We start from the raw sequence: 23,523 nt of genomic DNA, 5'->3' as shown, positions 1-23,523 counted from the left end.
ATAAGACCAGAATTCACACTATCTTGATTCTGCAGTAAGATTTTTTGCTCTGCATCTTGCTTGATTAATATAAGCAAGGCAGTTTCGTCACGCAATTTGGCAAAAATTGAGGAAGAAAGCTTTTGAATAGAAAACAAGGTAAGATTTGAAAGGGAGATTGTAACAGGAGATGGAATTCCCCCAGCTAAAAGCAAGCAGTGAAGGCTTTCACAGCTCACAGCTCCACCAGCTTCCATGATACACTAACCAACACAGAGTCATGGCTAAAAGCAGAGACTGAGATTGTCATCATGGACATCTTCACAGCTCACATGTGGTATCTGACATGGGGACAAGGCAAAGGACCTGCTCCCACTTTACTCGTAACACTGTTCAATGTGTTTGGAGCACTGCCCATGTTGAAGCACAGCACACAGACTCTCTGTGCTATTCTTGCACTTGTATAGTTAAGGACAACAATCTACATGTGGAATCTGCTTCACAGCAATGCCTGCACCTTAAAATTTGATCAGAGACCACACATTGGGCCTCCCCTAGGCTCCTGCTCTGGATGACCAACTCTCCAGATAATCACTACAAGCCAACGTTAGAAATTTCTTTTCCTATGGAGAAAAATGATTCCTTTTTGACCTTGCACACAGTGCTGGCTGGTAATAAGGCAGATCAGATTTGCCCGCAGGATGAACTTGGCAGCCTGCAGGGAGCACTCACTATGCTACCAGGTCCCCTTTGGGGCCATCGCTCTCTCTCCTACAGACAACAAAAGCAGAGAAGACAATTCAAGCCACTTGATCCATCCTGAAGCAAATATCCCGCATCCCTTGATCATGGCCCTTTCCAACATGTACTGAATAGCGCTGACTGCCTCTTGAATAATCCGTTTTTTTCTGGACTATTGTACTACACGATTGTGCATGTTCTGCTGTAAGCTCCTATGCAGCATGTGGCATATCTTAAGTCTTTGATCTGCAAAAAATCATCAGTATTAGACAAATGCTTACTAACAACACATTCTCTCAACAGCCAGAACGGCAGCCTTTATGTAATGATTTGCTAAGCACTCTCAGCTCCTTCTGTCTTCAGTGGTGTTGTGATAATGCACAGACCTTATGTCTCCAGGTATTTTATTGAAGCATTCCATGGAGATATTGGGACACAGCAAAGACCGTTCTTCCAAAAACGTCCTAAATCTACTCATTTCTAGCAGATAGGGACAAGTGGACAAGGTGAGCAATGCCAACTATCAGTCTGGCAGCCTCTTAAGCAAAAACACCATCAGCTAATGAAGAAGTCAGTCAGCCTTAACATAAAAGACATTGCCTATAGAAGAAGAAACACTGTTAATTCTGAACACACTTATGATGGAGGGATCACTGCATGCTACACCTCTAGTCTGACTATGAACCCTTCTCAGCACTGCTCCACTTGAGAAACACTGCCAGTTAACTGTCTGAAAATCAGTGCCTGCTTTTTTCAGCTGCAGACAACAAAAATAACAGCGATGTAACATGTCAGGGGCCGAGGCAGCTGCATATTCCAAACGGAATACATTATTAACAGCCTTGCTCAGATACATCAGTAGCAAGCTGAGCCAGGCCAAATAGTTAATGTATTAACCACTCCGGTCTCTGCCTGCTCAGATCCACAGAAGGTTCCACTGATTTCAAGGGTGCAGAGTCGGGTGCATGCAGACCGCGTGATCCTCCGGGTGCTGGTCTGGAGTCAGGCCTGCTGTAGCTAGATGCCAATTACCCGTTAGTAGGTGCTGAACTGCCTGAAAAAAAACAGGAGATTTCTCTTTATCACTTCTTTTCCCCCCTAGGTTCATCACATGTAATTGGAAATAGCACTAAAGGCAGCGATGCCTTTGACGCTTCTTTTTAGTGAACAGCTAACCCATCCTTCTGTACCACAGCCTATGCATCATAACAGAGCACACTCTTTATAAACACTGGCATGATATAAGCTATTCAACAAGCAATCCAGTACAAAATATGGATTACAAAGGTATTTTTTGACTAGTTCTGGAGGTCAGCCATCTTACTTAAAGTCATGTGAAAGTGCAACAGCAGCACATTTTTAAGGAGCTATTACTGAGCAGTTGCCAAATAGACTTCAATAAATAAAAAGCTGCATCTAGAGAAAGCCTAGCTTTTTTCCTGAGCTTTGTAACATATCCCACTGTCACACAGATCTGGGATGCTGTCTGGAATCACACCTCACTTGGACTTGAACAACAGTCAAGCCTCCAGTGAAACAATTTAGTAGCACAGTGGCTGCCATATATAGCAAAGTCCAAAAACTGTTCTGTAATTCTCAGTGGTTTTTTTGTTTGTTTTTGTTTTTTGTTTTTTGTTTTTTTTTTTTTTGAGGGGGGGACTTTTCTTTGTTTTCCTTTTTTAAAAACAGTATGGCTTTCACAGTTTGTTTGCAGAGATGTTGCTGTTCAACTCCCTGTAACCCTGTTAGGGTCCCATTCTAGTACCTCAAATGTGCCCTTAACCACATTCGTGACCATATGTGGCTCCCCCAGTAGTTCCACGGGCATTAATAGCACAGCTCGTGCACGAAGCAACTACTCAACATAAGATAGTACGTGAGAAAATTCCTTTTTATTTGGTGAGTAAAAAAAGACAGCACTTTTGCGTTCAACACTGCAGTGCAGCTCTCTTCTAAGATATTTTTAAAGCTATTTTGATTTGATGCTGTCCCTTAGCACTGTCATTCCCTTCCATTGGCCACAACAGTCCTACCAAACTATTAATTAATTTTTGAGCTCACCACTGATCATTTACCTGCACCTCCTTTTTTATGTAATGAATAGTGAGGTGCAGTGATCTTTTTAAGGACACAGCCATAACAACTCTGGACTCTTTGTCTGAATTTAAACTTCCATGCAGTGCCAAGAAGAAATAGTCACCCTTCCCTTCCCTCTCTGTGCTTTAAATCCAGCCCTCCGGCTGCAAGACAATTTTATGCCTATTAAGCTCTTCTCACAAGCAGGATCTCATCGTAGTCTGTTTGTCCCGTTCAATCATCCTCCACATCAGCTCTGACCATTTCAGCACTTCTAGAAGTTTTCTTCAGCAAGGGCTCGACGGAGCAGAACAGTGTCGCAGAGGAAGAAAGCCAAGCACAAGCATGCAAATTTTCATTTTTTACTCCTCCAACTTTCCTGCATGCAGAGCCCTTCGTTCCATGTGTTTTTCAGCAGTGTCTCCAGCTGAAATTGAGCTGATCTCTGTTGCCAGGCAGTATTTCAAGGAGTACTGAATGTCTCTGGCATTCAACACTTTTTGCTTTCAACTCTTTTCATTCTGCCCCCTCTGTTTTAAATGTTGCCAAATACCTCATCCACTTCAGGCACGAAGGGAAAAGGGTGTTAATATTCCTAACAGGCATTGCAGGAGACCAACCTGGTGTCTGAGAGCAACATATATGCGTTGAGAGTGTTCTGCAGACTCTTATTTCTTTATGATCAACTGCCTTGTGTCAAACTTGGTGTAGCAGGGAGATGCCATTCCGAGAGCACAGGCTCTTGTTAGCTGTGAGGCTCAAGAGCACAAATTATTGCTGGGGGAGAGGAAAGAGGCAGAGCTAAATAAATTAGGTCTGATTTTGCCACTGCTTTGCATACATACAGACTTGAATACAGGTCTCTTGCGTGGTTTGAACAGAGTATGCAGCACACAGGCACCGAAACAATTAAAAGGGGAAAAGAAGTTACAAACAAACATCAAGGTATATTTATTGTTGATATGACTACAGCTGGTCTTCACCAGAGCTGGTAGTTGTGGTGGAAGACTGTGTCGTTCTGGATGTGACAGAGATGACCGGTGTCTGTTGGCTGTTCTGACAAATGCACACACATTAATGCGAGCGTTCTGTAGCCTACATCGATTTGGCGCTTCTGAGCCCATCTCATCTTGAATATCAGCAGGAATAAGGCGCCAGCCGCCTTTGAGATGCTTTGAAAATGCTCAGCATTTCTTTTTTTCCATCACCTTCTGAAAAGCTTCATTCAGTGACAAACTGCCCTTCTGGCTCTTAAAGGTTAACAGCCACTTATCTAAAAAGCTACAAAGCCAGCACGAGAGTTCAGACAATGCTTTCATTGACTTTGAGAGCAGCAGGATCTGGCCTGAGAATCGTTACAAAACCAGTTAATTTCATGCTTTAATGCTGGTTCTCCACACACTTCCTCGCTGCAGCAAAGCAAGTTAGGTGAGGAAGATCCATCTCTTCAGACCTGTGCTTTGGGCAGCTTCCTTTATCCCATCTTTTAAAGCCTACCAAAAGCCCATCCTCAGCACTTCCCTCGCTTGGCATCCTTGGAGATGTTACGATCACCCTGACAAAAATTGTCACTGTACTGTAACTAGTGAGGCAAATAAAAGATTTTGGTGGATAAATTGTTTCTCTGAGGGAATTTTTCTCTCTCTGAGCGAAAACAATTCAGAAGAGGGCATTCGCAGTGGTATTTCAGTAGCAGAAAGACCCTATTGAGATACAGACACAATAACCAGTTTCGTTCCTGCCTTTAAAAATTAACAACCGTTAACTTCAGGCTCCGCGTGGCTCCAAGCTGCCAGCAATACACTCCTTCCAACTGGCTTCCCAGAAAGAAACTCCTGATTTAACTTGTTCTTGAAAGCCTGGTGACATTTCTCCAGCTCTTGTTCTTTGCCGGTTTCCCCTTGCAACAGCAAGTAGCGTTCAAGCTTCTGCCTCCTTTTTCCTCCTAGCTTCACAGACTCACCCCCACCTCCAACATCAGCACCAAACCACTGCAGAGCAGGATTATGCTGGAAAACAACAGGCTTGCTGCTCCGCGGACACGAGCTGCACAAAGGTCTACACCTTGAGCTGTGCCCCACCACTCAGCAGAGCCCAGACACGCAAACCCATCCCTCCAAATAAAGCTCAGGGGCCCTGGGAACTTGAAAGTTGCCATAGTTAGATCAACTGCTGACAAGAGTAGCACGGAGGTATGTATTTTGATCCATTATACATAAGCCCCCAAATGGCAGATGATCTCTCATTAGCGAGAGGAAGGGATGTCCAGCGGCAGGGTATCACACAGCAGGCATTTCAACAAATGGCAACAGCATAAAGCAAATGTTGGAGAAAGGAAGAAAAATTGAGATTAAAAAAAGGAAGCTCGTGAAACAAACAAAACAAAAAAAAAAGGCCAACAAAATGTTAATGAAAAATGATTTCAGGCTAGCAATGCATACCCTTCCTTGGCTGAAAGTCAACTGGCCAGATTTTGTGGTTAGCCTTGGCGTCTACCGCACCGAAGAGGAAAGAGCTCTTCTCATCTAACTCCAAAGTGCAAGAAGGAAAACTGACTCTGGCAAGCCAGTAACTTCAGTAGATTTGCTAAGGACTCACCTACCCTGGAAAGTAGTTTTACTGCTTTAAGCATGGTTCTGTAATTAAATCAGCCAAATGCAGGTAAAAGATTTTTCCACTTTTGGGAATGGAATACAACTAGGAATTATACTAGAACTGTGTGTGAGAAAAATAATAGTCCGTTATCCGAAGTATTTACACAGTAAAACTAAGCACGGGCCAGCTTTCAGCAAGTGACTGTACTGTAATTAAGATCAATATGCTCAGGAAAAGGATACTGCCAAAACTGAGGAAGGGAGAGAGCTAGTTCAAACACACCTAATGTTTTTCAGTGAAAGGGGAAAAATTTGGAATAGAATTCTAAGCAAGCAACATGGAGATATACATGCAGCACACATCACAGCAGTAAGGCAGGGCAACTACAGAGAATAAGGTATCAAAGCCCTACTTCACTGCACCGTGGTGCTTCGGGACATGATTTAGTGGGTGATATTGGTGTCAGGGGGATGGTTCGACCAGATAACCTCTGAGGTGTTTTCCAACTTCAATGATTCTCTGATTTAGGAATATGTCAGTTCTACCTAAGCTTAGGTCAAAGCAGAACTGGCAAACATGACATATAACAAAGACCCAAACAAACTGAAAAACTAGTACATAAGACAAGGAAGGAAAATGAATTATTTAAGAATATTAGCAACAGGAGCTTGGGAACTGGTGGTTCAAGGGGACCACCGTGGAGTGAGAGAGCCAATTAAGAGGATTAAAGATTTTGCAGAAAAGCAAAACAGCTTCTTCGTGTGAAACTTGACCACATCAGTGAGTGGAAAGATGATTTTTCAGAAGCTAAAATGTGAGGCAGTTAGGATATGAAAGTGCAGAAACAGGAAGACACAGACAAACTTATCAGCAATAAATGACGAAACTCCTGGTGCTCATCCTAGCAGGACCCTGACCAACACTGGGGTTTTAGTAAGCTCTGGAACATTTTGTACAGCACGAACCTGAAAACACTATCATCAACTCAGCTAATCTAGCACACTTTACCACTGGATCCCACCAAGCCCACCAGAAAAAAAAAAAAATCTCATTATTTTATCCAATTTCCTTTTTTTTCTAGATGCCAGGTACTGCCCTTTGGAGATTTTCTACTGCTGTTCACCCACATTGTGGTTTCAAAAAGTGCACAAGGTTAGCATGCCTTTATTTTTCTGCCACGACTAAAAGCAGAGCGAATGTGAGCTGCCACAGCCTGTTCGGACTTACACAGACTGGGGCTGCTGCAGTTAAAAACAAACCCATTAGCAGAGTTCTCAGAACCCAAGCACTATTTAAGCAGATTTTTTTTTCTTTTAAGCTCCTAAATGCAACTGTATCAATTATTGTTTTATGTAATTGCCTAACATTTAATGTTTACAGCAACATTTTACAACTAATTTACATGTAGTTCACTAAATGCTTTAGGGTTAATTGGTCTTTTGTCGTGCATTAAGCAGTTTGTTAATTATTAGACAGTTGGGAGGAAAAAACAAGTAGGAGGTCAGTTTGAGGATGGCTTGGACCGAACAGAACAGCTGCTTGTAATTAGCAAAATGCACGGGGGTGATTTTTGCATAAGCATTGACCTTCCTCATGGTCAACCCCATGTTTAGCCCCACAGCAGGCAAGTCGCAAGGGAATGGTTTATTTTACAGGATCACAACGTCTCCTTTGTTCTACTTATGAGGATAGGATACAACAGGACTACTCATGTACTAACCTCATTGCTTACAGCATGTGCGTGTGAAGTGTAGATGAAACCATAGGAGGAGAGAGAGAAAAGATGCAGTTCCTTGCACTTGGCATGAAGAACCCAACAGGGAAGTTGTTTTAAACACACTCCAGGCAAAACAGATGAAGCAAACATCACAAGAAGGATCCAGAGGGATGCTTCCCAGAGAGGTACAGACTGGCTAACCCATATTGTCCGTGAACATTTCTGCAGAAGGCTAGAGTGAATTATTTTCTCCAAGTTTTACTTGGTTTTGTACAAGAATCAAGGAGACACAAGTCCTATGGTTTGTAGTAGGGTTTGGATCAGACCTTGGACCTCCTTCCACAGCACACCAGCAATGCACACAGGACTGCAGAGCAGAGCACAAGACTTAACACCGTGGCTATCCTGGCAATATTAACATCCACTCAACACTGCCATCACTGGACATCAGCCTTTTCTGAATCGTGATGTTACCGCAGTATCAGCACACTGCTCAATGCTGCTAAACTTCTGGACAGCAGAAAGCAGTTGGGAAGCTGTTGGAGTTTTCTCCATGAAGCAAGGTGCCCAGGTCTCACACAGATGCTGTAACACATCCACACAACGTCCCACATATAAGTCTGGCTGCCGTAACAGGGAGCTGAATCCCAGCTTCCCTACTCACACCAGTGACTTGGTGCACACCGTTTAGCTAACAGCAAAGCCTTTATCCACCCCAGGCACATCAGAAGGCTCTCTACCATATGGCAAAAAAGGATTTGGAGATCCTGGGCCCTCCCTAGACAACCAGCAGCAAGTACCCAGATTTCCAAGTGTCCTGAAAAGAGAACATCCAGGCTACATCCCAATACTGTACGGGAGAAAGAATCATTTTGGTGCTGAAAGGGCTCCCAAGGACATGTAACTGTTCTCTGCTCAGAGCACGGTCAGCCCCGAGGCATCCAAACAGACCAGAGTGACTTGTGAGAAATACAGCAGTGTGACTCCTTGGGGCTCTATTCTGCCTTCACTTTTATCTAATGAAACAGCACTTTGGGCATTATATCCTAACTTTGAAACCAACATTAATAACGTAATTACCAAGTTGGCCCTGCTTGGAGCAGAGGTTTGGACTAGATGACCTCCACAGGTGCCTTCCAACCTAATTTGTTCTGTTCCATTAGTGAACTCCACATCCAGCTAATCTCCAGTCCAGTTATCACATCTGCTGCCCAAACACGAGTGCTTTGCCAGGTTTTCAGAAGAACTTGTAGTAATGAAAAGCGACTGGAAACTCCACGCTGTTTTTAATGATCTATTTGACATCTCGGTCTGGATGGAAGTTGAGATCAGAAATTGTAGCAACACAGAGCCAAGTTTGTATATTAGAAGCATTTGCACACAAATGCATCCAACTTGGTAAATTTACTTGCTATCTTTTCCATGGAAAGTGTTCCCATGGCTTCTTCTCACCCAGTGCCTCATCTCCAACTTCTTTGGCTCATAGTGAGATGGAGCTATTATTATGACACAGCCCCAAAATGTTTCATTCAGGGTCCACACCCAAATTATTCTGGTTCCTGCACAGACATACAGAAGTCATCTAAACAGAGACAGCAGGAGCAATTAAACCCAATTGACTGGAGGCTTGTGTTTAAAGTGAATTAGAGAAATAACGTCAATTTCTTGTATGGCCATTCTCATTGAAAATTGAAGTGATCTTTATCAGATACATCTTCACTGGAGGACATACTACATCCTGAAATCAACTGAAGATGTTTTTCAGGATGCTTTAGGCTAACTACCTCTTTGGAAACATCAAGAGCTGCCCCAGCACCACCGGTCTGACTCCACGTGCTGTCCCTCAAGATCAGCCACAGGAAACCAACAAAACGACCGCAAAACAACACATGCAACATGTTTTGTGTCCAAGAGAACCAAGGAAGAGTTTGGCATGAAAACGTGGACTCTGGACACATCTTTGTAAAGAGAGATTTCTTCTCAGCATGACCTGAGTCTTCAGCACTAACAACCTTCTTCTGCAAGCTTGGTTTTGTTCCATCCTCTCTTTCAGTATTTTCTCTACAGAAACAAAGACGTTACAGACTGAATGCCTTTAGCACATGTGCTAGGAAATGTAAACACACAACATTGCAAAACAAAACACTCAATAAAAACCTTCAGCTTTTACAGACACTGGACTCTTAGTCTGGAGGTGCATACAACAAGAGCAGCAGGGGGTGCAGAAAAGGGTCTCGGAAAACTTTTACATGATCTGCACCCTGTAACCAACCAAGCTGCACATGCCCAGACATCAGGGTGCACTTTACACAGTCCCCCCAGAAAGAGTTTCTAGCCCCAAGTGGCTACGGCTGCCAAAAGCCTGTCACCTGCTCTCTCTGCACTCAGGGAACAGAGCTCAACCACCTAAACACGGCATCAAACTCCACCTGTACCTTTTCAATCCATCCTCAAGTACAAAAAAGTGGCCTCCTCTGCAAAAGCACTGGGTGCCCAGCAGTACAGTCGGAATTCAGGACTTAAAGAAAAAAGGAAAAAAAAGAAAAATAAAGCCAGGTGCTAGCAATAGTCTTAATTTTTTTTTAAACAACTGGGGATGGAAAGGACAAATCAGGCATGAGCAGTGTTTTCAGAAACTTATTCTACCAAAACAGTTTGGTAGACAAATGTTTCCTCAAATGTAAACTGCTGTAATCTATTGATCTCCTTAAAGTTGTTTCATGTTATTTTCATTTCTTTTTAATGTGTCCTGCTTCATTTTCAATAGCTTTTTGAAATTAGAAGTATGTAAACAAGATGCATTGAAACATCAAGCTGATAAAATAGGGGAATTGAAGTTAAAACCCTGTAGCTTTCCTGTCACTCAGATTTCATTATGCAGAAATAAGAAACCTAGTTTGTTTTTTTTAAAAAGGACTGGTTTACACAGCAACACTTGGTGTGTGGCAAGTTTCTGCAAATCATTAATTGTTATAAATCAGCAAGGGGTGCTGCTGCTTTCCTTCTAACCCCAGGAGCAGGCACATGCACAGGGTGGGTTTAAGAAAAATAACATGGCAACATTTCCCTTCCGTGAGATTTAACGCTTCCTTGCTCCCAGCACTTCAGCCACTCGTTGCCCCTTCCCTGCTGGGATTTGTGGTTTGCACTCAGACCGGCCCGTTCTGCGGATTGAGTTTAGCACCCAGCCGTAAAACCACCCAGCTGGTGGGCACTGCTGTCAGGAACAGGGAAAGGGAAAGAGCAGAGGTGTGCTGGGAGCTTCTCACAGGAGATGTGTCACCGCTGGAAACACGGTGCGGGATCAGCCCGAGGTAAAAACCACCCAGCAGCTCCCACTCGAGATGCGCTGCGCGGTTAAGTGACCTCAGCTTGTGCTGCTGAAAGTTCACAGCCCAGCAGCTGGGCAGGGCTCAGCTAATACAGATATTCAAAGGCTCCTGTCCCAGCGCCAAGCACCCGGTTGGTATGACAAGGGTCGCTTTGTCTCGCAGCCCCCTCCGCCTCCCGGCACATGGGAAACTTCAGAAATTCCCTTGCTGAGGAGAACAACTAAGCTGAGTAACTTGGAATTACAGGCTTTTAAGGTTAGTTTGCTGCTGGAGCCAAGACATATTTCCAGGGCTTCTCAGGACTGAAAACAACCTTCTACTTTTAATGACTTGCCTTTTATCTTTAATAAGGGATTAGGAGTTATTTTTCCAGCTAATACCTCAAAATCCAGATAATCATAAAAGCAATCAGTAATACCCAATATATGTTAATTACTCATTTTCTTCTCGTCTCTCTCTGGCATGCTGTCACTCATGTACATTAATTTGTCTGTAATAGGGCTGCAAATCAAAATCAACGCAAGGCTTCGGGTCCCTGGGAAGTCACAGGTTCAAATTTGGGGGATTAACAACAGATGATTACTTTGATGATGGTGAGGAAAACACCATTACGGCCAAAGACATGCTGAACTACCCAGCCAGCCGTTTATCCTGGAACTATGATCCACCTACATGTTAACTTCAGCAAAAGCACAACGCTGCTCAAGGTAAGCCAAGGAGGCTCTGGGCAAACTTTTCAGCTGGATGGCAATAAAAGTAGCCAAAGTTATGCTTGCAGAATTATTCTCAGTGAATAATCGCTTGCAGCCAGAAGTATTAACAGTCTGAGCAATGTGTTGTTTACCATTGTTATTCTGGAGCTGTCAGCTTTTCCCTCTGCCAACCTGTGGTCTTGAGCTGCTCAACCTCCTGTTCCTGCGGAGTCCCTTTGAAAAGGCCAGTGTGCTCTGTTATGGAAAACTTCAGGTTCTTTTAGGGTCGCTTTTCACTGTGGAATTCTCACCATCAACAGCAAAGTACCCTACAATACAGTTCACCTTCAAAGATGAGGGCTTTTGAAGGCTTCCCAAGGCCTTTTTCTCAAGTAGAACTCCAGAAATGAGCTATTTCAGCTAGAGATGTGTTTTGTTGTTTTTTGGTTTTGTTTTTTTTAAATTTATTTTTTTAAACCAAAATGGTGCTGCTTGTAAGCCAAAAGCTCTCTGAAATGCTTTATCCAAGTTTCTGTTGATGCCTCCAGCACGTAGAATACGTTATATTTGTAGGACCAGTTTGCTCCCCAGAATGAGGGTGATGCTTTGATAGCAGGCACACCAGTTTTCAAGCAACTGAATTATTCAGGCTGGGAAAATCCGAGCCATTTGGCAGCAGCCAGTGTCAGGGGAAGGGAAGTGGATCAGACCACACACTGCCCCTACCCAGAACAGCTCCTCAGTTAGCCAACTGTTAGGAGCTGAGACCCGTGGGACTACTTGCAGATCCAAAAGCTTACCTTTGTTCTAGTAACTTAAATTTATCATCCACTACTTGCAAACCTGATTTTAGTTACACTGGCCAAAGATCTTATTGTGTACAAACAGAATTGGTGTTTAGAAACAGACCACAGGCATTTGGTGAGATTTTTGAGAAGCTGACAGTTTGGGGCAATTTCTGCCTCTCCCTTGAAATCACAGCATATTTCAAAGAGATAAAGCCAAGCATTTGAAAATCCTTCCTCTCACACCTTGAAAAACTGCTGTCAGAGATACTATTGCACAATATTTTCAAGGAATAGGACATGTAGCCTATCTTTCTGGACTTTCCTTTGTAAAAATTAAAACAAGTTCCGAATGAAAAATACACACACACTGTGGGAAAGCAGACACCCAGAAACTAGACATTTATGCCTCCGAATCCAACTACAAGAACACAACACAAGACTAAGGGGAAAAAAATATATTTCACAAAAACCATCCTATAATACAATTCAGAGGCTAAGGCCTCTGGGGAAAAAAATAATTATTATAAAAAAAACGCCACAGCCATAGCAGACATTGTATAACAAGGAAACACCTTTCATTACTTGGAACAATAGTGCTTCTGTCAGGAATCACTGGAGCAAAATCCTCCCCCCCTTCGCCCTCCTCACCAATTTTTACCTACAGACCACAGAATTTTAGACAACCCAGAGCTGGAAGAAGCCTCTGGAAATTATCATCTAACCTGGTGTTGAAAGCAGGTCCTTCAAATAGAATAGCCTACCCAAGGCTCCTTCAGGCTTGGTCCCGAACCACTTCCAGGGCAGGGAATTCCACCACTTCCAACATTTGCTTCTCACTGCAAAGATTTTTTTTCCCCATAACGTGGGTCAGTATTTAGGACATGGGCTGAATCATTCCCAGGGAAGATCAAAAGACCTCAGAGGCCACAGCTACTAAATTCAAATGTCCTTCTACTGCACATGTGCAAACAGACTTCCAAAAGGTTGTAGCTTTGGTTAATTTGGACAAATTTTCACCTGGGACATTACCCGGCAGACACAGCCACCTGGTATTAATTTCAAGCATCTGATGTGAAACAGGTGTGATCTAGTTTCCAGAGTAGAAGATTGCTAGAAACTTGTTTTTGTTAGGTTCTCTGAAACCTTTTCCAGAATTTTAAACAAAAATTTCTCTCTGCTTTCCTTCCTCCTCCTGTTCCCAAGAAGAAATGTGAACTTGAGGTAGATACCTAAAATGGAAAATTTAAGTCCTAACTATTATATTTTGGCAAAGATACAAGTAATTGAAAATAGCCAGGACCCTCAGTTCTCATTTTTAACTATGTGCTATCATATAACTAAAATAAAAGAGCTGAGAAACTGTTTGGATGTTATATTTAGTGTATAGGTGGCAAAGATGAGAGTAACCTACCACCCAAAGACAACGATCTAACCAGATGCCTCAATATTCAGTCTGCCTTTGCTGTTGAACAAGTTAATGTTACTGTTCAGTTTATCCTTAAAGGTCGCACAAGTTCTCCAAGTTCAAGGTTGCCCTGTTTCCCCTCTACTTGGATGCAAGTAGAGAGGACCGTATGAAACAGAAGATGCTATTTTACGGAAATTAGAAATGAAGAGGAATCTAATACTAATTCGTTTGGAAGCACAGCTGCTGAAATAGTTTGATCATACAGTAAAGACCGCAACAGCTGGAAACAGCAACACAGCCTAACAAGCTAATGAAAATTAACAATGAACCAAGCTGTAACCAAAATCAGAACCTTCTTTTTGTTACTGCAGCCCTTTGGAAATGATGGTAATGACTGTGGATACTGAGCAGTACGGACCTACCTATTGGTAACTGCATGTAGCATTCATGCTTCACCCTCTGTGCACTAACTTCTTCACTGCCTGAGTCCTGACTAACTGCTTCTGTTACTCGCTTTACAATTCTGAAACCATGCATCATGTAACTTATGGGGAAGGAAACTGCAAATAATGCACTTTATTATTTTTTTTCTTACACTGCCTTGAAACTTCTACAATGCAAATCACAGCCTCAGTGAACTTATCGCAGAATTTTCTAAGAAGTTGCCATTAATGACTTTTAGAGTCAACACAGCTGACAGCATCCTTTTTTTTTCTTCTACCCTACAGCTGTGATACAGCCTTATCAGAAAGAAATGCTTAAACACAGACCTCCTTCTTAAAATCTTTCCACTGGACATCTTTTTGCCATTATAGCACCTCTAAAAGTGAAGCCTGGGTGACAACTGATGCAGTGATTGACCCCCCAGTTACAATATGCTACACCTAACAGTACTGGCAGCATGCGCTACCGACCTCCATGGGAAACAAGTTCTGATGTGCTGGGTTTATGTCTCATGTGCCTGACTAATATCAGCTAATCCCCAAGCCCCCACACCAGGAGTTTAATAAAATACTGAGAAGTGGCAACTACGCACCAAATACGCACATAAGCTCTGTGCTACTCAGAAATTAGTCTAATTAGCTTGCACATAAAACCCAAACTCTCTTCATCATAGTATGTCTCCACGTTTATGTGTCATTTTAGCTTAAAGACAATCTCAAGATTGTCGTAGCTGAGGTTCTACTTCTCTTGCAAACACACACGTCCCATCGGACTGACTGCCTGAAACCACAGCGCCTGCCCCATAATCTCCAGAGCCAGCACTCACGTAATGCCAGGAATCACCTGGATCTTCGCTCTATTAATAGAGACCCTGCCTGCACATGGTGACAGGGGCTCAGGCAGCACCCCTGGATCACGTAACACCACGTGTGCTTCCTCTGCCAGGAGCGTGCTGTGCAGGCACCTGGGCTGCTGCTTCTCCTCCTTCTGCTGCATCAAGTACAAGCCAAAAATTGCAGCATCCAAGGATCCCGCACCAGATGTCAGCACCCACTGCTTTTACGGTGAGGATAACTAAGTCATCAACTGTATCTTGCAGGAAGAATAAGAAGACTTGGCCCTTTTCTGCAGTAATTACACTGTTGGTACATAAACACAGATTAAAGGAAGCAAACTGGCTGCTGTTTTTAACTCCAGGTGATGATCCCTCATACAAAACACAATCAAACTGTCAGTTCATTCAGATCCCAGTCACAGCATTCATCACAGTCCTGGTTTGGTACAGATGACAACTCCACACATTCATTTTAACTTGCCTAAACAGAACATGCTTTAAAAACCTATCTATTTGCTTACAGGCTAATTTTTGAGCTTCCAATGATCTCAATCTTACCAATCCAACTTCCACATTTAAATAGTTACCTTCCCTTATCTCTTGTCTGCAGCTGCTACCACATTGCCAACCTGCATGACAAGCAGACAGTTCCTAAGTTCTCCAGGCCGCTAGTTGTGATAGCAACTGCTTTTTTCTCCTTTACACAGCACTCACGGAGCATTTGCTAATCAAAACAGTGCACATTCTACCATGAAAGACTTCACATGCTTATAAGACCTGTATTAAAAAACCAACAAGAACAAAACCCCAACTACACACAAGTACATGGGTAGGTTCTTCCATTCCTACATGGGAAGATCCGTCACAGCGCAAGCACATGGGCTGCATAGCTGCACAGTCAGATCACATCCTTATAATAAAGGACTACAACTTCTGTCCCCTTTCTACTGGATGAAATGTGAGGAATTCTCCTGGCACGCCCCAGTGACAAATGCCTGGAGTGCCAGGAGGAATCTCAGCAGTATCGGTCTGTGAGCTACCAGCCACCATCTCTTCTTAGGCATGGAAAGCTACGAGGCGTTCTTGGAGTTAGTAGTTAGCTCCAAGTCAACTCCTCTCAAATCCAAAGAAAGGGGCAGACCTCTGCAGCCACAAAGCATACGTGGTCTTTGCTACAGAGGCCACATGTTTCTCCACTGATGTCCCAAGCCCTACATCCTCTTCAGCTAAATTGGAGAGTCACTTGAGATGTCACTGAAGTAGAGCACCAAACCATTACTTCTTCAGGACAGTGATGCAGAATTTGTTCACAGCTTTGTCAAAACATTTCCCTTGAAATGTCTTAATAAACTGATTTAAAAACTAACAACTGATATTAAGATCTGCACTCTCCTGTAATCTACCAAGAACATTATGAGTTGTAAGACAGCGCTGAACCAAGAACAGAAAATATGTTCGATTCCAAAGACTAGAGCAAGTCAGACTGCTGAATCCCAGTGAGAATCACTAGCCAGGCATCTCAGCCAAAACTGTGCAGATATGTTCACCTCATTTCTGACATGGGTATCTCCTTCCACAGCACAGAAATAATATTACTGGCAGTTTAATTTTCTGAATTATCCAACACATTAAAGAAATTAAATGGGAGGTGACAAAACAGGAAAACTTTTATTTTTCTTCTGAGTTCTGAGCTAAAAAAGAAAGGGTAAGAAGATGAGATCTAAGAAGAACAGAAAACTCCACCAGCTTGCTAACTCAGATAACACTTCCCTTGATTCCTACTTTGATTTTAATTGGAAACAAACAAACAAAACAAAAAGCAATACTCATCAGGTAGTTCAATAATATAATTAAACGAGGCCTTCCTAGCATATTTTGAACTGAATTTGAATTTCCATCCATGCAGAATTTGACAAAGATCATATAGAATAGTACTCCCCTGAACCTCCAGCCAGACACCAGCAAAACAATCCAAACTGGACATCTGACATCTACGTGTCACATTTTTCCACGCAGTGTGCAGGCTCCTATGAGAGCCAAAGCTGATGTAGCCAGCAGAAGCAGTAGGGCTGAGGGAGCAATTCGTCTGAGCAGCCAGAAGGTGTCTACTTCAGGGTGTGCTGAATCACTCTCCAGGCTTGACTGTGCAAGTTAGCTGCATCTTCAGTGGCCATAATGGGAGTTTATAAGTGCCCACACTGTACGTCAACACCCACACAGAGAGGCCTAAATTTAGGTGTTTGTGTTCTGCCTCTAGTAAATGAAAAGTGCATTAGTTGCTACTTTCTAATGCACAAAAATTAACACGCTGAATAACTGTAGCTTGGAAAAAAATCTTTGGAAGCGTGACTTGGCTTCCAGAATGGAATGATAAACTCAACATGAAAGGAACATTAACAGCAAATTACTTGTTGAGAATCAACTTTCCTTTAAGAAATATAAAAAGTAGATAACCAGATTAAAATCCACTATTTAAATTAAAGTTTCCTACTCACTGATTCAAATCCCTGTGACACGAGGATTCTTTTTTTTAAAGCAAACCGTGCTCCCTGATGAACTGTGTCATACATTACTTCAGCTACTGACTTAAAAAGCCGGAGTAAGAGACACGTTTCTGTGACTCTAAGAGGAATGAAACATTACCCCAATCAACAAGGGAGGGAGCAGTCCAAAACCGAGAGGCGGCAGTGAGGCTGCAGAGCAGAAGGGAATTCACTGAAATGCACAATACACATGCCAAGACACACGTGCGTTCATCTCAAGCATTTCAGAGTGCAGAACTTCAACAGTTTGATTTGCGTATGCAAATACACACAGAGAGAAGGGACTTTTTCCCCTTTTTTTTTTTTTTAAGAAAAAAAAAAAAAGCTTGGTTTTAAAACCTATTGAACTTTTTAAAGAGATGGGGAAATTATGTTCAGAAATATGCAGCTGATTTTCAGAAGCTATGAAATACAATTCCTCTCCTCCCCCTGCCCCTCAGTTCAAAGTATTTGCTTAAAGCTATATGTAAAACCAAGCCCCTGCACAGGCAGAGGAATTTCCTCATTTCCCCAATCCTCTAATCCAAAGTGCTATGCAAACTTCACCAGGGTTGCAACTAAGAGCAACATGAATGTATGCCATTTAAATCACCTTTCCAGGAGCCACCATCACCATATCTTTTCTATGTCACTTATGCTGAAGGAGTTTGGAAGAAGGAACACGAACTTGTCAGGGGACTTCATTTATTTCAGAGTGAGCACGGGATGTACGAGGCAGAGGAGCTGCTTGGTGCCACAAACAACTTGACAGACCTTTGTACAACAGTTCCTTAAGAAAAAGGGTTGCCTATGAACTTGAACATGGTCCCTGCAAAGGGTTCCACTGAGCTGCACAGAGGAAATGATACGAGTCCTCTGCTGCCTTCTAGAAGGTGCTTTTAAAAGACAAGTTCAAAGAATTTTAGAACGTTGACTGTTGCAGCAGCATACGTGGAGTCAAACTGAGGACAGCACATGTGCTCATCTATCAACATCAATCTGTTTTCTTCCCCTGAGTTTTTAGTAAATGGATTTTCATGCAGCAGCAAATTCAGAAGAAAAAAAAAAAAGAAAGAAAGAAAAAAGATTATGAAATAAACCTGCCAGCAATCTGCTGTGCATTAACTGCTGTACTTAGACTACACCAGCACCTCTTCCACCCACAGGCAGCCATGTGAATGCTGTGCACTTCTCAATATCCTAATGATGCTGAACACCCTAAGGGCAACTCTACCACACAGAAAAATAACTTCAGAAGAAACAGGCAGGGGCTTTCTGCTACTTGTACCCCTCAAATGCATTAAATAAAGGAACATGTAGAAAATAAGGCAGAAGCTATTTTCCAGGTGTTTCCCAACCTTGGGGCAGTTGATGAGCCACAGAAAAGTGGACGGCTCTTTCAAGTACCTGTTCCCTCAAACACAAGCTTTTCTGTTCAATTTTGAGATGAAGTCAAATGTCTGCAAACAACATCATGTTGAAGAATAGTTCAATTCACTGTAGGTTCTCAAACAAAAGAGGACCTGGTTTGGATTTAAAAACAAAACAAAATAAAACTTTTTTCATAACACTTTTATCCACCCTCCCCCCCCCCCAGCCCTCAAAGAGACAGGAAATTGTAAGCAATAAACCTCAAGGATTTCTGATCTAAGATTACTGCATTTAAAAGCTATCCTCAACTGGAGATTCCCATTTTAAGCACATGCTTTGCATAACTGAAAATACGCAACCTTGGTAGAAAGCAAAATATTTCTTGCAAAACATTTACTCTTCCTCTTGCTATGCAAAATCTGTTCTTCCTAAATGAAGGACACCAAACCCACATTACTTGAAGAAATGTCACACCGGATTTAATCGGAGAAGGATGTTTGTACAACAAGTTAGGCGCTGACCTTATGTTTCGGAAGCCTTGGGCTTCCAAGAACAGAGCACCTTCTCTTCCGCACCAAGTGCTCTCTTGGCTGCGGGTGCTTGCAATGGGCGTGCCCCTTTCGGTACCAGTACACAGAACGGCACCGCAGCAGTTTGACTTGGATGAGCTCCATCGAGCTCTCCAGCTGCAGGAATCAACACGGCTTCCCACATCAGACATGGTCCTAGGTACTTGGGGAGGCCCCCAGGAAAGCCTGGCATTGTCCGAGCTCATCCCAGGGAGCTCTGCAAATGACCGCATGACAGCAGAAAGCAGCTTAATGAAAAAACACATCCATTCACGGGAGCAGCATGAAAATAAATTGCAAGCGTAATGCCTGGGAAGTGTATATATAAAGCTGATTAATTCTGACGTGCCTACAGATAAATGCAAATGCAAGTCTTTGAAAACCTGGGACCACTCTGACTGCGTGTGCCAAGCGAAACAGAGAGAGCCGCTCCCCAGACAAGTCACCATCAGTGTGGTCTGGTCCTGAGACAACTTACTAGAAAGGATTGGCCATTTCACTTTCCTTGCTTGCCATGGCATAGACACGTCCTGGTTTTAAAGGGTCGTTTAAGAAATAAGGCACTTGTCAGTGCAGAACCTGAAGTAGGCAGATAACCTTGGTAGATAACCCTACAAACAAACACTCATGCTGGCTTACTTCTGGGATATTTCCCAAGTTCAGAAATTCTGGTGTTAGGATTTTTTCTCCAAGATATCATTTGTCAAGCAAAGTGCTGCTTGCTCTCTTCTAAATCACCGTATGAACCTTGCCAACAGGCGGGGCTGAGGATACCCCCGCAAAATTGCTGTCTCCTCTTCCTTCCTCCCACGGACTAACTCAAGGGAGGCCAGAATTCCCTCTTGAGATCCTCAGGAGCTGCACTACTTCTCTGATTTTTCCCCAAAGGCACATGCTGATGTCCAGAGCACGTAGATCACACCTGCAGAATCCCAGTTTATGATGGAGCTGAAGGCAGCAGCTCAGGGCATCCCTTCTCACACAACTTGCTCATGAGGATGGTCTTTCAGTGACAGCTATACCACATAACGTGATCCTACATCCAGAGAGGTCTCAAGCTCTCCCAAGACGTGTGCCCATGGCCCCTCCTTTCACACCCTGAAGCTTCAGTGGCAGCAGTGTCCAGGTGACCCATCCCTGCCAGAAGTCACTAAGAGCTGCAGCTCCTACACACACGACGTCCACGTGAATGCTGACCAGGCAAAAAGTTGTTCCATTTCTTACAGGCGCTGAGTTAAAATGCTTGCAGAAAAACACAGTGTCACCAGCACTCCCAAATACTTCAGACAAGTGCAGGCAGTAAGTTAAACCACTTGCAATAAATACCACAAGCCTGACCCACACAGACCCACGGTCAAAACAGATGTAAAATTACAGAAGATAATCAAAGAGGAGGCCTGTGGCTACCTACCAGTTTATAAATGTTATTCTCACTGAATGAGACTTGAAAAAAAAACAATCACTTCCCTTGAAAACCCAAAGGAACTTTAAACACTTCTAAAAAGCTGCATTTACTAATAAATAGTTCACAAGTAGACAAGCTTATGTCACGACAATGCATCATCTGTTAACGCAAGCGAGAAGCAGAAGCGTTACTGTGATTCAACCAAAAGAGAAAGTGATTGTGCTACGAAGCATAGCTCTGGAGTGCAGTCAGCAGGCAGGTGACCTGACTGCTGCAGTCACTCAGACTTTCATCTCCAGCTCAACCAAGAACAGAAGTAGCCCCAGCTCCCAGGACTTGCAAAGCCCTCTGTCTGAGATTCCATTCCCAGATGAATCCTCAGAGCAAACCGAAATATTCATCAGTTTCTAAAACGTGCTGAAGACAGCAGGCTACAGCCAAAATGTTAACAAACTTCCCAAACCTCCAAATTTCAAAGAGACCTTAGTACAAATATGGTACTTCTCCATCTAAAGAAAATGGATGAAAAGAAATACAAATGCCTTTTCTGGTCTCAGCCTCATCATCCAAAAGGCGCCGTAAAATAATCATCACCAAGGGTCCAAAAATGATGAGCCAATATAAGCATTTACCAACGGAGCGTTTACACACTTGTTACATGAAGTACTGCACAGCATTCCTGAAATCTATAAACACACAATTCCGCTTTTCTTCCCAGAAAGCAGTCTTGTCTGTAATTCAGTAAACGTGCGTATTAATATCACTTCATATTTTGAGAGTTCTCTATATCTTCAAAGCCCTTCAATTTGATTAAAGCAGCCACATTCCCTTTTGACAACAGGAATGAACAGGTTCTTCCCCAAAGCATTACAACTTCCATTTCGCTGCCCTGCTCATTTCTGTGCCAAATTACTTGGCAAAAATGGCTATAAACATCGCAACTTTGATCAATAGGTTTCTTAGCCATGAAAAGTATGCAATAACCACTGCAGAATGATGAAGGAAATACCTTCTCATTTTCCTTTTTTTTTTTTTTTTTTTTTTAAAATTACACAATTCTGTTAACAAATTACAAAATGATGGGATTAGTCTAAGGACAGTACTGAAGAGAGTTTCATCACAGAACTGTAGCTCTAAGTGTAAAGAATTCAAACTTCAACTATTCTGCTAACCCCCAAATAACATTCAACTGCACTTGAGGGATATGCATTGCCTTCCAAAACATTCAGATTTTGCCACGGAGGGAGGATAAAGTTGCTCGTTTCTGGTGCAAAATGTCAGTTTTGGAAATATGCAACGAAATGGATCCACCAGACTACTTTCTCCTGCAAAAATAACTCCACTTTCTTTGCCAGCAGGGCAAAACTAACCCCCAACCCTTCAATTAACAGTTGTTATATCACTGTTCAGAAAACGAAGGGAAAGAGAATACATACAGAGCTTCCTAAATGCTGCCAAGTTTCAGTTATGAGCCTACAGCTCCAACTGTTGTGAAATACGGGATGTCCCAAAAGTCATCACTTTCCATGGGCTGCACCAGCTGCAAGCTGTTAGCCTTCAAGTCCTCCGCAGGACTTGGCTTCTCCGTAACAAATTAAAAAGGACAGTTTGCTGAAATGTGTTTTCCTCAAGTTTTCCTTACGCCTTTCATAAACAACTTCTGAAAGTTGCTTCTCTTAATCAGCTAATTATTAAGTACCCCCTTCACCCCCATAAGGGCAAGCAATGCTTTATATTCCACAGGCACTGACAGGTTTAGGACAAAATCCACGTTACCACGTTGAAAAGGGACATAGCCAGGAACCTGAAATGAAAATGAAATGCAAAGGGAACATGCGCTACAGCAGGATGAGCAGAGCTGCCCGAGGCAGTGCTAGAGGAAAGGGTTGGTGGAGGCGCAGCGACCACCTCCAACTCTTGCCATACGTTTTTGCACGTAAGTCAGAGTCGGTGAGCACACGAGCTCGGAGCAACAGGTGGGCAGCCTGGCTCACTTGTGACTCAGGAGAAGGTCAGCAACTGAATCACTGCTTCCAAGGGGAACTCGGAGCTGCTCATCGCCCTAACTTTGTCCGACTCTAGAAAGATCTCAGCCCACGGGGGTCTGGCCACTGGAGTTCCCTTTTTAGCAACCCAGAATTCAACAGTGAGAAACTACAGAGACACCTAGCATTTAATTTAGTGACAGCTCACCACCAGGCATTCAGACACGTAAATGTAGCAGGGAAAATGAGAATGCTCCTCAAAAGTAATGCTGGGAGAAGAAAGCTCTTTCCATTTCTCCACTTACAAAGGGAGACCCAAGGGTGAGCTATATAGAGCATGTTGGCAGCTTTCCAGTGAAGAGAGAGCCCTGCTCATCTTTCCAGCATCAGTTTACAATAAACTTTGGGGGGGAACTCTCAGCAGAGCCACACTTCTGTAAGCCTGCATGAGTCCGGGGTCAGCCAGGGGGGTGGGCAGGAGGTAGCGAGTCAACACTCAAGCTCAGACCCATTTTATGCTTTGCTTCTCCCTCTTGTGACAAAATAAATGCTTATTTGGTCCTAAAATCCTGTCCTCGCTGGAAAGTGAACTAAGGAAAAGGCAAAAGGACGGCAGGAACCTATACCAGAAATAGTCATCTGGCAAAGCCGTTCTGCTTGCATCATCCCAGCGTGGCAGAGCGGCCGAAAGCTCTCCCTGAAATCTGCCTGCTCCTAGGTTTCCCCACGTAGACAGAGCAGCTCCGGTTCAGCAAACTATTTATATCAGCAATCTGCACAGCACTTCAACAGATGCTGAGCTTTAAATATGGATTTAAATCTTCTTGAAAACAACACGGCTTAAATATATACTTGAAGTTACATTTGTTCCTCAGAGCTGTCCTGAATCACAGCTCTCCTTCTGCCTGTGCTGTTCCTGCAGGTGCTGACAGATGATGATGCACCAACAACCTGACCTGGTACCACTGAAGTCACAAGGATCATTATGGCAAAGCAAGACCGAACCCTAACAGAAAGTGACATTCTTTAGCCCTCTTTCCAAAATGAAAGGTCCAACAATCAAA

At 43.1% G+C, this 23,523-nt stretch overlaps 1 protein-coding gene and 1 long non-coding RNA gene across 7 annotated transcripts in view; one reads left to right on the top strand and one right to left on the bottom strand.

The window, feature by feature from the left end:
• The window catches only part of SLC4A4 (solute carrier family 4 member 4), a 236,480-nt gene that overhangs the window by 112,199 nt on the left and 100,758 nt on the right, over nt 1-23,523 (bottom strand). The window lies entirely within an intron of this gene.
• LOC137855173 (uncharacterized) lies at nt 10,112-18,442 on the top strand. The gene is made up of 3 exons (XR_011095560.1): nt 10,112-10,422; nt 10,940-11,147; nt 14,057-18,442. It is a non-coding gene; the product is annotated as an uncharacterized lncRNA (long non-coding RNA).

This window comes from Anas acuta, chromosome 4 (genome assembly GCF_963932015.1).
Source record: "Anas acuta chromosome 4, bAnaAcu1.1, whole genome shotgun sequence".
In the NCBI taxonomy this organism is placed as follows: Eukaryota; Metazoa; Chordata; class Aves; order Anseriformes; family Anatidae; genus Anas; species Anas acuta.
The sequence above is the reverse complement of the archived record's forward strand: the minus strand, read 5'-3'. Positions and strand labels throughout refer to the sequence as shown.